Genomic DNA, 13,018 nt, shown 5'->3' with positions numbered 1-13,018 from the left:
TGATGTGTCGAACCTGCGTACAGATCTATAAAAGATAGTTCACTCTTTCAAATATTCAGACAACATTTATACCCACATTATCAAATTTATAGATCAAGTCATGCGCCAAATATAACAGATCAAAAACACACAAAGATACTACTATTCAAGTCTTGAGTTTTGACCCATCAATAGAACTTATCCATATTCTTGCGCTCAGGTTCCTTCTTGATTCAGATTCAGCTATACACCATAAACCAATCACCAGTATTCCAGATCTTGCTCTTCATAAGATATTCAATACTTTCGTCAATACCTTTGCCAAATGATCTTCTCCTTTTTATAGTCTTAGGCCTTACCCAAACCATGGTCCAAAACCATAGAGAACCAATACTGGGGACCCAAAACCTGGGTTCAATACTTCGAACGCAATACCAAGGTCCAAAACCATAGGTCCAAATACCATGGTCCTAAAAATAAGCTTTCCCACATGTACGCGCTTTTTCGTGCATGAAAGTGCGTGCATACACATACGCGACTTTTGATCAGCAATCCCGCGTGTATACGCGACTTAGTCAAAGGAAACCTGTGTGTACCTCTTTTTCTTTCATACTGAGAGCCTGAACAATGATCTGCCATCTGAGCGAGGTGCCATCAAGGACAACACCTGTGCCATAGTGCCAAACCTATGTCATAATGCCAACAATTCCATCCCAAATTCAATCAATGTGCCTGAACATAATCGTTCAATCCCATTTCAAAACATGGCTTTGTTTCTGTATCGCATGCATTCATTGCCTCCACACAAATGCAAAGAATCTGGGTTTACAATTGCACAAAGCAGAATTAACCGTGTCAAAACATTATGGGTGGCAAGCAGCTCATCCAACAATAAGAAGAAGCAGCCTGGACCTCTTTCCTTTGGAGAACGTTTGCTGGATTACATTGAAGGAGGACCAAATCTAAGAAAATGGTATGGGGCACTAGATCAGCTTCCAAGAGATGGACTTGTCGGCAACAAGGAGGATAGATATCGAGGAAACTGTCTTTGAAGTTCGAGATGCGGTGCTGGTTACGGATGGTGATAGCAAAACTTGCCAGATGGGCATGTTAGCAGAAGATGAAAATCTGAAAGGAATAGAACATATCATTCTCTTATCTCAGTTGGCTGTGCTTAGAAGTGGTGGTGGCATTCAAGGTTTTATGAATGAAAAAGCTAAAAGGTTAGCTGAGGCAAGTGAGATAGCTGTTATAAACTCATGAGTTCCATACACAATAGTGAGAGCAGGTTCATTGCAAGATAAGCCTGGCAATCAGCGTGGCTTCAACTTCAAAGAGGGTTGTGCTGGGAATGGAACTCTTAGCAGAGAAGATGCCACAGCAATTTGTGTTGAGTCACTCGATTCCCCTGGGAAAAAAGGGACTTATATTTGAGGTGGTTAATGGGGAAGAGACGATACAAAACTAGAATGAAATTTTCAGTTCATTGGCTAACAATGGCAATCAAGAATGAGAGATATTTTCCTGTTCACATAGGAAGGGAACTGTTGAGAAAGCACGCTTAGGTAATGTTACGCAGCACAGTGCTTCTTCATATTGAAAAGTATCTCATGATATACGAAATAAGGTAAGCATAGTTCCCAGGGTAATTGAAAACCTAATTCCACTTTGGATGAAATGCTTGCATGAGCTGATTAAGCCATATTCCAAATGTTTGCGCTACAGATCATATGTTCGCTGCATTTTAAACTTCTATACTTCGATACCCATATTTAGTCAGAGATTCCAAACCACTAACGGGCGTGCCAACTGTTAGGAGCGAAGAGAAAATGCAGTCGGACAATTATGTACAGCCCAAAAAGCGCAGAGGGCGCAGACAATGATTAAAATACCATATGGCAGAGAGCCCAGAGAGCGCACAGAGCCCGGAGAGAAAATATGGTAGAAAAACTGATACAAGGAGTTACAACTAATTTTAGGAATGCTAAAAATAGGGCTGGAGAAATCACAGAGGTTGCAGCTAGAATTTAGTTGAGTAAATATTCATGAAATGCATAAGTGATGGCAGAAATGACCTGCACATAAAGGCCATAGAACAAATGACTCAAAGTAATTATGCAGGGCAGGAATACGCCTGCTCTGATACCATGTTAGACACACATGGCAGCAACATAATCTGAAAGATAAAACATGAGAATACATTTTTATTAACAAGTGGTATACATTTATAGTACATGGTTTGACCGTTGGGTTGCACATCCCAAGGTCTCTTGGACTCCTTTTGTCTATTCGGCTTCCACACTAACCCATTAAGGATTAGGTGTCCAACAGATTCAAATACATGTATGTAATTGAAGTGATATAAAGAACATACAACATTAAACGCCATACAAACCATTCTTGTTTGGTGTTATGTATATTCTTGCACTAACCTCTTTTTACAACTTTTCTTTGGTGAAAATTACTCCTTTTGTCCTCTTTCTTGAAATACTTACCATTCCTCTTTGGCACCATAGCCATCAGTGCACAACATGGCATAAGGGATGATTGAATGAGCCCATTGTTCAACAATTTTTTGCATTGCCTTGGTGTCTCTACAATTTGCAATTTTGTCAACCCTTGCATGCTAACATCACAAAGAGAAACCTCTTGCTGCAAAGATATTTCATGTGAAGTTTCTTTCTCCTTGAATGACGATTCTTTCACAACCTGAAATACTTCATCAATCTGATGAACTGAACCAACCAAATAAGAATTGAAACTTACATTACAAGCAACAACATTTTCATAAACAATATCATCATTTGGCTTGAACATGAGAAGTACTAAACTTTTACTTGAATTCACTAGTCTCTTCATCTGCACTGCATTAGCCAAAGAAATGTTCAACTTTTTTGTGATGGACTCTCACTATATACTCCACACCATCCTTGAACAAGTGATACTTGTTTTCATGGCAGTGAAAAACTGCTTTCCAGCCATACAAATATGAACTACCTAACACCACACCTGAAATATCAAGCGGTACCACAACTAACTCTACTTCATCAACAAAATTTGCAGTGATTGCAAACTTAAAAAAAACATTTTCTTGTAACTTGTAAACTCGTGTCTCTTGTTATCCATCCCAAAGGGTATGGTTTATGGTAGGGTACAGTTTCAAGATTCAATCTGTTGACTAAGTCTTCAGAGATTAGATTCGCTTGTGACACACTATTGAAGAGTGTGTCAATCTTGGTGTGTTTAGATATTTCCCTAACATGAAATAACTCAATTTGTCTCTTTTCATCTAGAGTAGTAGTAGTATTACAGTTTTGTGAACTAGTGCTTGCAATATCTTGTTTTCCTTTGATTCCCATGATAGTGATTTTGTTTTCATCACCTGATTCAAAGCCTAAATCTTCTTGAGTGATAGCAGTGGTTTTATGTTTTCCTTTATTGTTGAACTTATTTGGTCTCATTTCTGGATGCAATTTCCAACTGTGGGCTTCATCATGCCCCTCTTTGGAACAATGTTTGCATGTGATTTTCTCCCCTTATTTCTTCACACTTGCATTCTTCTTTCACTTTCATTTTCCTCTTTTCTCTTTCTCCTTACCCTTGGGTGGTTTTTTATTACTACTCTCTTCATAAGTGTTCTTTTCTCTATATTCAAGATGTGTGGCTTGCGCACATACTTCATCAAAATTAGTTGGATTGAACATAAGAATAATGTGTTTAAGATAGGAATGTAAACCCCCAATATATTTCAGCAGTGTATCTTGGGAATTCAAATTCACTCCTAACAACAAATCCCTTTTTCTAAATTCCTCTGTATAACCTTGGACTGTTTGGCCTTTAAGCTGCCTAAAATTCTGCCAACTCATAATGGATTTTTGCATATAGGATAAAGGATAAAACTGTCTTTTAATTGTAGAAAGAAATTCAACCCAAGTTATGGATATATTACCGTGGATTCTCATTTCCTCTTGAGACTTTGCTTCCCACCAAACTAATGCAGCTCCTTCTAGCCTTAATGAAGCCAACTGGATCTTTATGTCGTCTTCTTGAAGGTTTTTAATTCTGTAGTATACCTCCAACTGTCGAATCCAATTGTCCAACCTTTCTGCATTCACCTCTCCATTGTACATGGGAAGTTCAAATTTTATGTCCAATTTCAGTAATGGAGTTTTTCCTTTTGGGGTTTTGGAATGAGTATGGGCAGTTTCAGTGGTGGTAGTGGAAGATGATGTTGTGTGAGATGATGGAGATGATGAGGAAGATGATGAGGATGGTGGAGATGGAGGTGGCTTTCCACCATTCCCTTTGGAATCCTTCTTCTCATCTTTTTTGTCCTCTAAGCTTCCTTCTCCATGTGGAGGTTTAGAACTCTCTGCAACCATTCTAGTGTTCTTCTCTTCATAGAGGACTTTAACCATATCAGTCAAAGTATAGAAATATTTCTTGAATTCTTCCTCTTCTGAAGAGGGACCTTTAGGCTTTCTTTCTCCAGAGATAATGGCTATGCATTTAGGCTCAGAGATTTGTATTGATTGTACCTCTTCAATCTCAATTGAAGGCAAAACTTGAGGAATTTGAAGTGCAGCTGGAATTGGAACTTTGGGTGGTGGAGATTGTGGCCTTGTGGCTCTTCTTCTTCTTCTAGGCATTACCTCAGGATTTGCAACCAATAGCTTACCTTCTCCTCTCTGCAACTTTAACCTTGTAAGTGTCACAATTTTGCAACCATTAAAACCCTAATTGCACAAACTCAAGCAATCAAGCAATTCAACCTTTTCTCTGATACTAACTTGATATGATTTTGTATGATTAGTTTTACTATGCTAATAACAATTACAGATTTATAAACATGTGCTTGCTTCTTGCTTTTTTTGTGCTAAAGTTTCCTTAGTTTTTGGTGCTTACAAACATGTAAATTTCCTTAAGTTAAACAAGACATTCATGAGAAAAATAGTTTCAAAAACTAATAATGAACAACAAACATGTACAATGCAGCAAACCATCAAAGAGACACATTAACATAATGTTTTGGTGAAGGAGTTCACCCCTCCTGGGTTACATCCCCTTGGTCCAGCTTCCATGGCTTGGGCCTCTATATTAGCTCAATGTGGAAAAAATGATGTTTAGAAAGCTCTATGGCTCCTAATACCTACACCAATGTGTTCAGAATGTCCAAATTAGCCAAGAAAACCTCTTTCTAAGCTCAATTTGGTCGCAAATTGCTCCAAATATGTTGCATTCAATGTTTCCTTAGGAAACCCCGCTAAATCTGGAGGAGACTCCAGTTAACACCGCCAAAACTGACAGTCCCGCTGAATTTGGCGCTCCCTCCAATATCTCCGCCAACTTAATCTTCAGATTAATTAATGTTAACTGGTATTAATTAACCGTTAAGCAAGATTAGGGGCACACATAGTGTTGGCCGCAGCCCTCAGTTCTGGCACGTGGTCGCATGGGGTGGGAGTTGGCCCACAGGGCTGGCTCCCTCCTTCCCCGCCATTGGCAAAACTGTAGTCACATTAAACATATCCGTTGTGGTCCAATGATGTTGCATGGATTTTGGGAGGGGGAGGTCACGGGTTCAAACCCGCCTCCGCCAATCCCATACAAAGGTTTTGCCTCCAAATATATATGCACATTTCACATATTTTGTTGCCCTTTGACATAGTTTGAAACTATATTATATTCCATTTAAATTGTGCCATCAGACTTTGGTTATAGTTTGGATTTGTAATTTAATAGTTCATATATATAATATAATATTAAATATAATATATAGCTAAAAAAACTATATAATATAAATAATAATTATATATAATATATAATAATATTTAAATAAAAACAAATTCAAATTCCAATTTAGTATAATTAGGCAATTTCACCTTCACACAACCAAATTGGCGAATCCGGAAGTGACACTTGTCATAACCCCATTGAGCGAAAACTAAAGAAGATTCCCCTTGCTGACTGGACTGCTGACTGGACTACCATGTCATCATTTTGTCCTATTATGCAATTTTTTTAGCTGTTTAGGAAAACAAATAGCATGCATTTTCTCCTTCCTCCAGACTCCATTTTCAATGAAACGAATTGCGTTGCGACCGTCTTGACGAGACATACGTAGTTGTATAATTTTCGAGCCAATCTAATAACTTTGATTTTTGAGCTAAATACTGAGCACCTGATCACTTGTGTTTTCATTGTGTTCTTTGGAACCTATTGTAGTTGTGGAATTAGTGGTTCGATATGAGGGTTTTGTTGCATTTTTAGACTTGTTTCTTCCACCCAATTGAATTGTAACATAGAGAGTGCATAAAGAAGAACCTTGTTAACGTCTCCTAAAAATGCATTTATGGTTGCATTTTTTTTCCCTTCTTATAAATGATCTCATAATCGTACCCTAATATCTTTGTAATTGACTTATTAACCTACCTAATTTAACCATTTAATTTTTTTATTTCAAAACATTTCACTATCATAAAATCACATTAATCACATAAAAATGCACTTAATATTCACTTGTAAGACTCACGACTCAAACATTTTTTGTTATGATAGGACTTACAACTCACACTTTCTAATGATAACCCTTGGGGCACACACTTTCACACTTTCTTTGTAATGATAACACTTACATCTTACTTTGTAATTATGTTGAAAGGCGTTTTCTCTGTGAGCTTGGGTGAGAAAACATTGTTCAACCCAGTCAATCACAGACCTTCAATTTCATCCTCTTCCTTCAAATAAAAAATGGACACGTAGCCCGTCAAATCACCGATGTTCAAGGATGTCCATTCATTCATTTATTTGTACCATGCACGCAACATCATAGATCTCTATGTTGTACATCACTGTATTGTAAGCCATTGTATTGTATGCCATTTCTTCGACGAATGTTCACATATACTAGATATTTCATAATTTAGAACATATTGTACTCCATTTCTTAGGTGACTGTTCACATGTACCCGGAATTTCATATTTTCATAAATATTTAATATTTTCATAAATAACTCCATTCACATTCACTTTCAGATGAGCAAACAATTTTTAAATATTAATAATATCATCAGATTTTATAAATAACACCATTCACATGATTAGCAATTTTTAAATCTCAATAAATGTCATTTAATGACAGTCGTAATGAAGCATCTTCTATCATTCACTTGAAATTTTAATCAATATAGATAACAATAAGAACCATTGAACTATGAGGCATTTTATCTTTTAACTAGATACAAATACAGTTCCTAACATGTCTAGGGAACCCTCTTCATCAAATAAGATTCTTACTTTTATTTATAATGTTTATATACAATATTAAATGACGCTAGTGTTAAATATCTAAAACAAAGTTTAAAAGGGGATCTCTTAGCATATGCATGATAATTCTATTTTAATGGTGTTTCATATGAATCAAATTTTTATCTTAGGCTTTTGGATGTTTTTAATAGTAGATTTCCAAAAAATAAAAGAAAGCCATATTCACCAACTCTATCCACTAAGAATATGCACATGAAAGGCATTAGGTCTCTTTAATTTAGTATCGAAATCGCTTATAATATATACTAAATTTGGATCATAAATACTTTGATATTTGTATTAGAAATAACCTTTTCAAGTAACAAATTTGCAACTTCTTACCTTTTCATGATCTTTGTATAAACCATTTAAATACACATCTTATTGAAATCTTTGACTCTTACATACACGTAATCATGCATTCTTAATATTATCATTAATAGAATAAACAATGTCCATGGAGATGTTTTCGTCAATTCCTCTTCGAAGAAAAACTTATGAACACCCTACACATGTTTATGAAAGATCTTTTCCAATTGGATTTGATTCTGAATAAAAAAGATAAAGGGATTGATATTTGCAACAATTGTTTTTTGGAATATGTCTACTAAAAAAAAGAACTAATAAATGAACGTTTCCAATATTGACCTTCATTATTAACTTGCCATAAAGATGTAATTTTGAATTCACATAATCTAGCATCATAATCCTTTTAGAAAAGGAAGAACATATTTCCTTCTCTAGTTTGCATCATGTCCACGGGGATTTAAAACTTTAAAGTTGTTAATTGTTGTCATCATTCATTATTTCTAATTTCATTTAAAGAAATATAAGATATATTACATACCCTCTTTATCTTGCAACGAAAAAAATAAATAAATTCCTTAATAGAAAAAAAAAGAAATAAAAAAATACAAACATTAATTAAAGTATACGTATACATATATATATATATATATATATATAAGAAATTGATATTTAGAAATCTAATCATTTCTAATTCAATATCTATTTAATTTTTATAAATATATACTAGCATTTGCACCAAATGTTGCAAAGGAAACGTCGTAAGACATAAAGTGTGGAAGAATGACAACATCAACATGTGAATGGACGTACATGGAATGCTCCTTATGCAATCGACCCTCCATGTTCACTTGCAATAAAGGCATCCTGTTTGGGAAAAGTTCCAAATCTTCAAAATGCAATACCTTGTTGAGGCTCACAATGTCACACATAACGCTACACAGGAACAAGAGAGATATGTAGCTGCAGATTATGAAGAGGGAGTTGCCTCTTCTTCTCCAATCTGGTGAGGAACCAAGTGCGAGGATCCAAGTTGAACATATATTAAGAGAGTAAAATATCATAGTGACATATGATATCATTGAACTATTTTGTGAATCTATTATGGCATGACTGCAAATCATTGAATCCCAGGGGAAATGTCCTGTTGATTTGCAGGAAGCTCTTTCAAGTTTAATATTCACAACTTCAAGATGTGTTGACATTCCAGAACTTCTAGCTATTGACAAGCTATTTGTAGCAAAGTATGGTAAAGGATTTGCAACTGTAGCAGCAAAACTACACCCCAACTGTTGTGTTAATACGACGAGTATTGACAATTTATCTCTAAGAAAACCTAGTGAGGAAGTGAAGATGAAGCCTATGAAAGAAATAACAAAAGAATATGAACATTGAATGGACTCCAACACAATCAGAACCAGAACTGTTGAAACTTCCTAATGACCTGCTTGAAGAACTAAGTAAATTTGCTAGTGCTACCCATATAGCAACAAGCTCTGACAAGGATAGTTCACATTCTGTTTCTCGGCACAAGCATGAAACTCACACTCCCAATAATAAATTTCCATGAAATCAAATGATTTGAATATTCCATTTACCATTGTATTGCCAAAATGCCATCTGAAAGTAAGTGATATAAATTTTCTATTGCCGTTGTTTAAAGGCAGAGAAGACAGTAGGGCAGAATTTGTATCATTCAACTACCAATCCAATGAGTATTATCCGTGTGTGTGCCAAAATGTTGTCAACAAAGAGGAACAATCAGCCAATGAGGGCCCATGAGAAGGCCTGCTAGTTTCCCATCCAAAACACTGGATTTACACAAGTTTTCACTGCAGTTAGCAGGCGTAAGTCCCTGTTCAATCACTTCGATATATTTCTGTAATAAAACATTGATAAGGAATGAATTGATCTGTTGTTAGTAAAATCGATGATAAAATAATTAAGCAATTTTAACAAAACTTACATGCAAACAAAGTTCTAATACCAAATTTATGATGATACCATGGCTCTTATGACATAATATTTACAAAGAAGGTGCCACCCTATTTGCGCTTATCAGTCTTCCTGCTTTAAGATGTTTGCCGTCACAAATTACTCTGCATAACTTGACCTGTTCTCTTTGTAGACCAGCCGATTTTTAACTTCAAACTGGTGGTCATCATCCATTTTTGAGGTTGAAATAACTTGATTTTGATCATATTTTTCATCTATTCTCACATCCATGCTCACGACAACCTAATTTCTATAATGATTGAAGAGCCTATATTCCATTGTTTGTTCAAAGCATAAAAACACACAATAGTTTGTTACGATGGCATCAGATTCACTCTTACTTCCCCCATAACAGCCTTATAAGCAACATATCTAAAGATTTTAAGGTGACTTACCTTTGGTTTCTGTTACTTCTTGAACCCTCTCCTAAGGAAAAAGTCCCAAGCCAATGGGAGAGCCAAGGCCTTGCCTCTTGCTTTAAGGCTAAGAAGGGACTTCCTTACCTAAGGGGAGATTTCCTAAGGTTGAATTTAGCTAGGACTGATAAGTAGAGATGAAAAATTTCGAACTCATTTTGACAAGTTAAGTGCTTGTTATTTCAAGATTAGACATGCATAACAATGTGAAGCTATAATAGGTGATCTCACTTGAATGGACAATAGAAATGTAAAACACCATGAAGGTGTCGAACATATACTCAGTTATGCAATGATAAATATCCATGAAATCAAAGGACTTGAATCTTCCATTTACGATTGTATTGCCAAAATGCCATCTGAAAGTCAGTGATATAAACTATATATTATTGTTGTTTAAAGACAGAGAAGACAATAGAGCAAAATTTGTATCATTCAACTACTAATCCAATGAGTATTATCTGTTTGTGTGCGCCAAAATGTTTTCAACAAAGAGGAACAATCAGTTAGTGAGGGCCCATGAGAAGGTTTGTTAGTTTCCCATCCAAAACACTGGATTCTACACAAGTTTTCACTGTAGTTAGCAGGTGTAAGTCCCCGTTCAATCACTTACATATATTTCTGAGTTTTTATAATAAGAACATTGATAACAAATGAATTGATCAGCTGTTAGTAAAATCGATGATAAAATAATCGAGAAATTTTAACAAAATTTACATGCAAATACGGTTCTGATACCAAATTTATGATGATACCATGGCTCTTGTGACAGAATATTTACAAGAAAGGTACCACCCTATTTTCCATTATCGGTCTTCCTGCTTTCAGATGTTTGCCTTCACAAATTACTCTGCATAACTTGACCTGTGGCGCATGCGTTGATGAGTTTAATGATGTTGCCGTTTCATTTGATAAAAAATGTGCATCTTTATTAGAAACCTTGAAGCCCACACTTCTTGGTTTTAAAATGGGCTATGTTAATGTATATAATATGCTGTTTGACATCATAAAGAATGCCCGAAACTATGCTAATATTTATGTTCTGTTTGATTCTTTACATTTAATAAGTTTGGGTATTTTTAATTGAACTACATATTTTGAAATATTTTAAAAATCTAATAGCATATAAATGAAGTCAAATAGTTGTGAAATTTTCAAAAATATTCTTAAATCTAAAATTAAATAATGTTCATCTAATAAGTTTGAAGCCATGTATGTGCAAAACTTACCAACTGTTTATAAATTAATGTGTTGAAGGGTTTGAAGAAGTGAGGAGAGGTTGTTGTGGAACGGGTTTGCTGGAGGCATCTATTAGGTGCAATCCCATTACGATTGTCTGCCTTGATGCATCAAAATACATATCTTGGGATTCTTTCCATCCCACAGAACTTGCTTACAATATTATCGCCCAAAACGTACAATTCATTCAATTGTGTTTTTATAGAACCCACCAAACTATGAATCTAGAAGAGCTACTAAAAGTAACAATGATGTTCAACCATAGAAATGAGATCTTAAAAGACACCAATCTGGATTGAATCTCTGATTACAATTGTTTTCCACTTTCTAGTTTCTATTCAAAGACAAAAGACGTTATTTGACGTGGATGGTCCTCCTCGAAGGATTACTTTGACAACAAAGTTCGTTCATGAGCACCCAGGCAAAGATTGTAGGGTCATCCTTGTAGGCCATTCCAGTAATGGTGTTCACTCTAGTCAATAAAGTTTGCAGGAAAACACATTGATGAACACATATTTGATTAGTTTTTTGTGTATCTATTGTATACAAATTAGTCTCTTTACACATAATGATACAGATGAAGACATTTATATGCTTTGTTACCTTAACATGGTTCTTATAGTAGGCTTTAACGGTGGGATTGGTGAAGAAATCATCCTCAGAGTTGAGATTTTGTCCAACATTGCGAGCCCATTGTACATATTGGGCCTTTCCTTCACATAATTGTTCGCAAGGCCTAATATTAGTTTGAGATATAATACATTGTTTGACATCATAAAGAATCTCCGGAACTATGGTAATATTTTATGTTCTGTTTGATTCTTTACATTTAATAAGTTTGGGTATTTTTAATTGAATTACATATTTTGAAGGCCTATTATTAGTCTGAGATATAATACACTGTTTGACATCATAAAGAATCCCGAGAACTATGGTAATATTTTTGTTCTGTTTGATTCTTTACATTTAATAAGTTTGGGTATTTTTTTTTTTTTCTAAATTAAGACTAAATCTATTAAGTGAAAATATTGTACAAGAGGGTACATCTCAAAGAAGCAAGAACCGGCAACCGGAAATGACAGACCTATCAACCTCAGTTCCGGAGAAGGAGCTATGCAAACAAGGAGGTACAACAAGACACTAGAAGCTGAGAGAAACAAAGTGAACTACCCTGCGAGGGTAGAGGTTCCAACACGAGGTTTTTTCCCTTTTCGATTTTTGACTGCAACCCAACCATTTTGAGGTGGATGAGCGATTACAACTTGAAGATTGGGATCCCCCGCCGGGGTTCCCTCCTTGGGGAAGCTCTCCTTTTCTGAATCTGAGGAGGAGGACAAATGGACACGTTTCTGAGCAATGGCTGAGTCAGAGGAAGGCGCCAAACCATCGGTGGCGGGGGCCACGGGCGATGGGACCTGTTCCAATTCTTCATCGCTGTCTTCATCTTCAGAGCTGGAGGAACCAAGATCCACCACTGGAGGAGGAGAGCAGGGAGTCCAGCGTTTGGGCTTGGGCTTGGAGGCATTGGCTTTGCTCTTTTTTGCCGGTCGAGATGGACATGTATTCTGCAAATGCCCAGATTGATGGCAATGGCGGCACCGAAAAGCTGTATTCTCGTAGTCCAGAGTCTGGGTCCAGACAAGGTCGTTTATCTTAAGGTTGATTTGTTCTGGAAGACCTTTGCTCAGGTCTAACTCCGCACATATTCTTGCATATGAGTAGAGACCTTTAGATTCTCGCCATAAGTCTCCACAGAGGAAGCTGCCCAAGGTGTCTCC

At 36.0% G+C, this 13,018-nt stretch overlaps 1 pseudogene; it reads left to right on the top strand.

Annotated features, from left to right (window-relative positions):
- Positions 1-743: 743 nt before the first annotated feature.
- LOC149188906 (uncharacterized) lies at positions 744-1,579 on the top strand (annotated as a pseudogene).
- Positions 1,580-13,018: the final 11,439 nt, after the last annotated feature.

This window comes from Pinus tabuliformis, chromosome 3_1, assembly GCF_031772625.1.
Source record: "Pinus tabuliformis cultivar Carrire ecotype Pingquan chromosome 3_1, CPIR1, whole genome shotgun sequence".
Taxonomy (NCBI): Eukaryota; Viridiplantae; Streptophyta; class Pinopsida; order Pinales; family Pinaceae; genus Pinus; species Pinus tabuliformis.
Note: the sequence above shows the minus strand (reverse complement) of the source record. Positions and strands in the feature narration are given on the sequence as shown.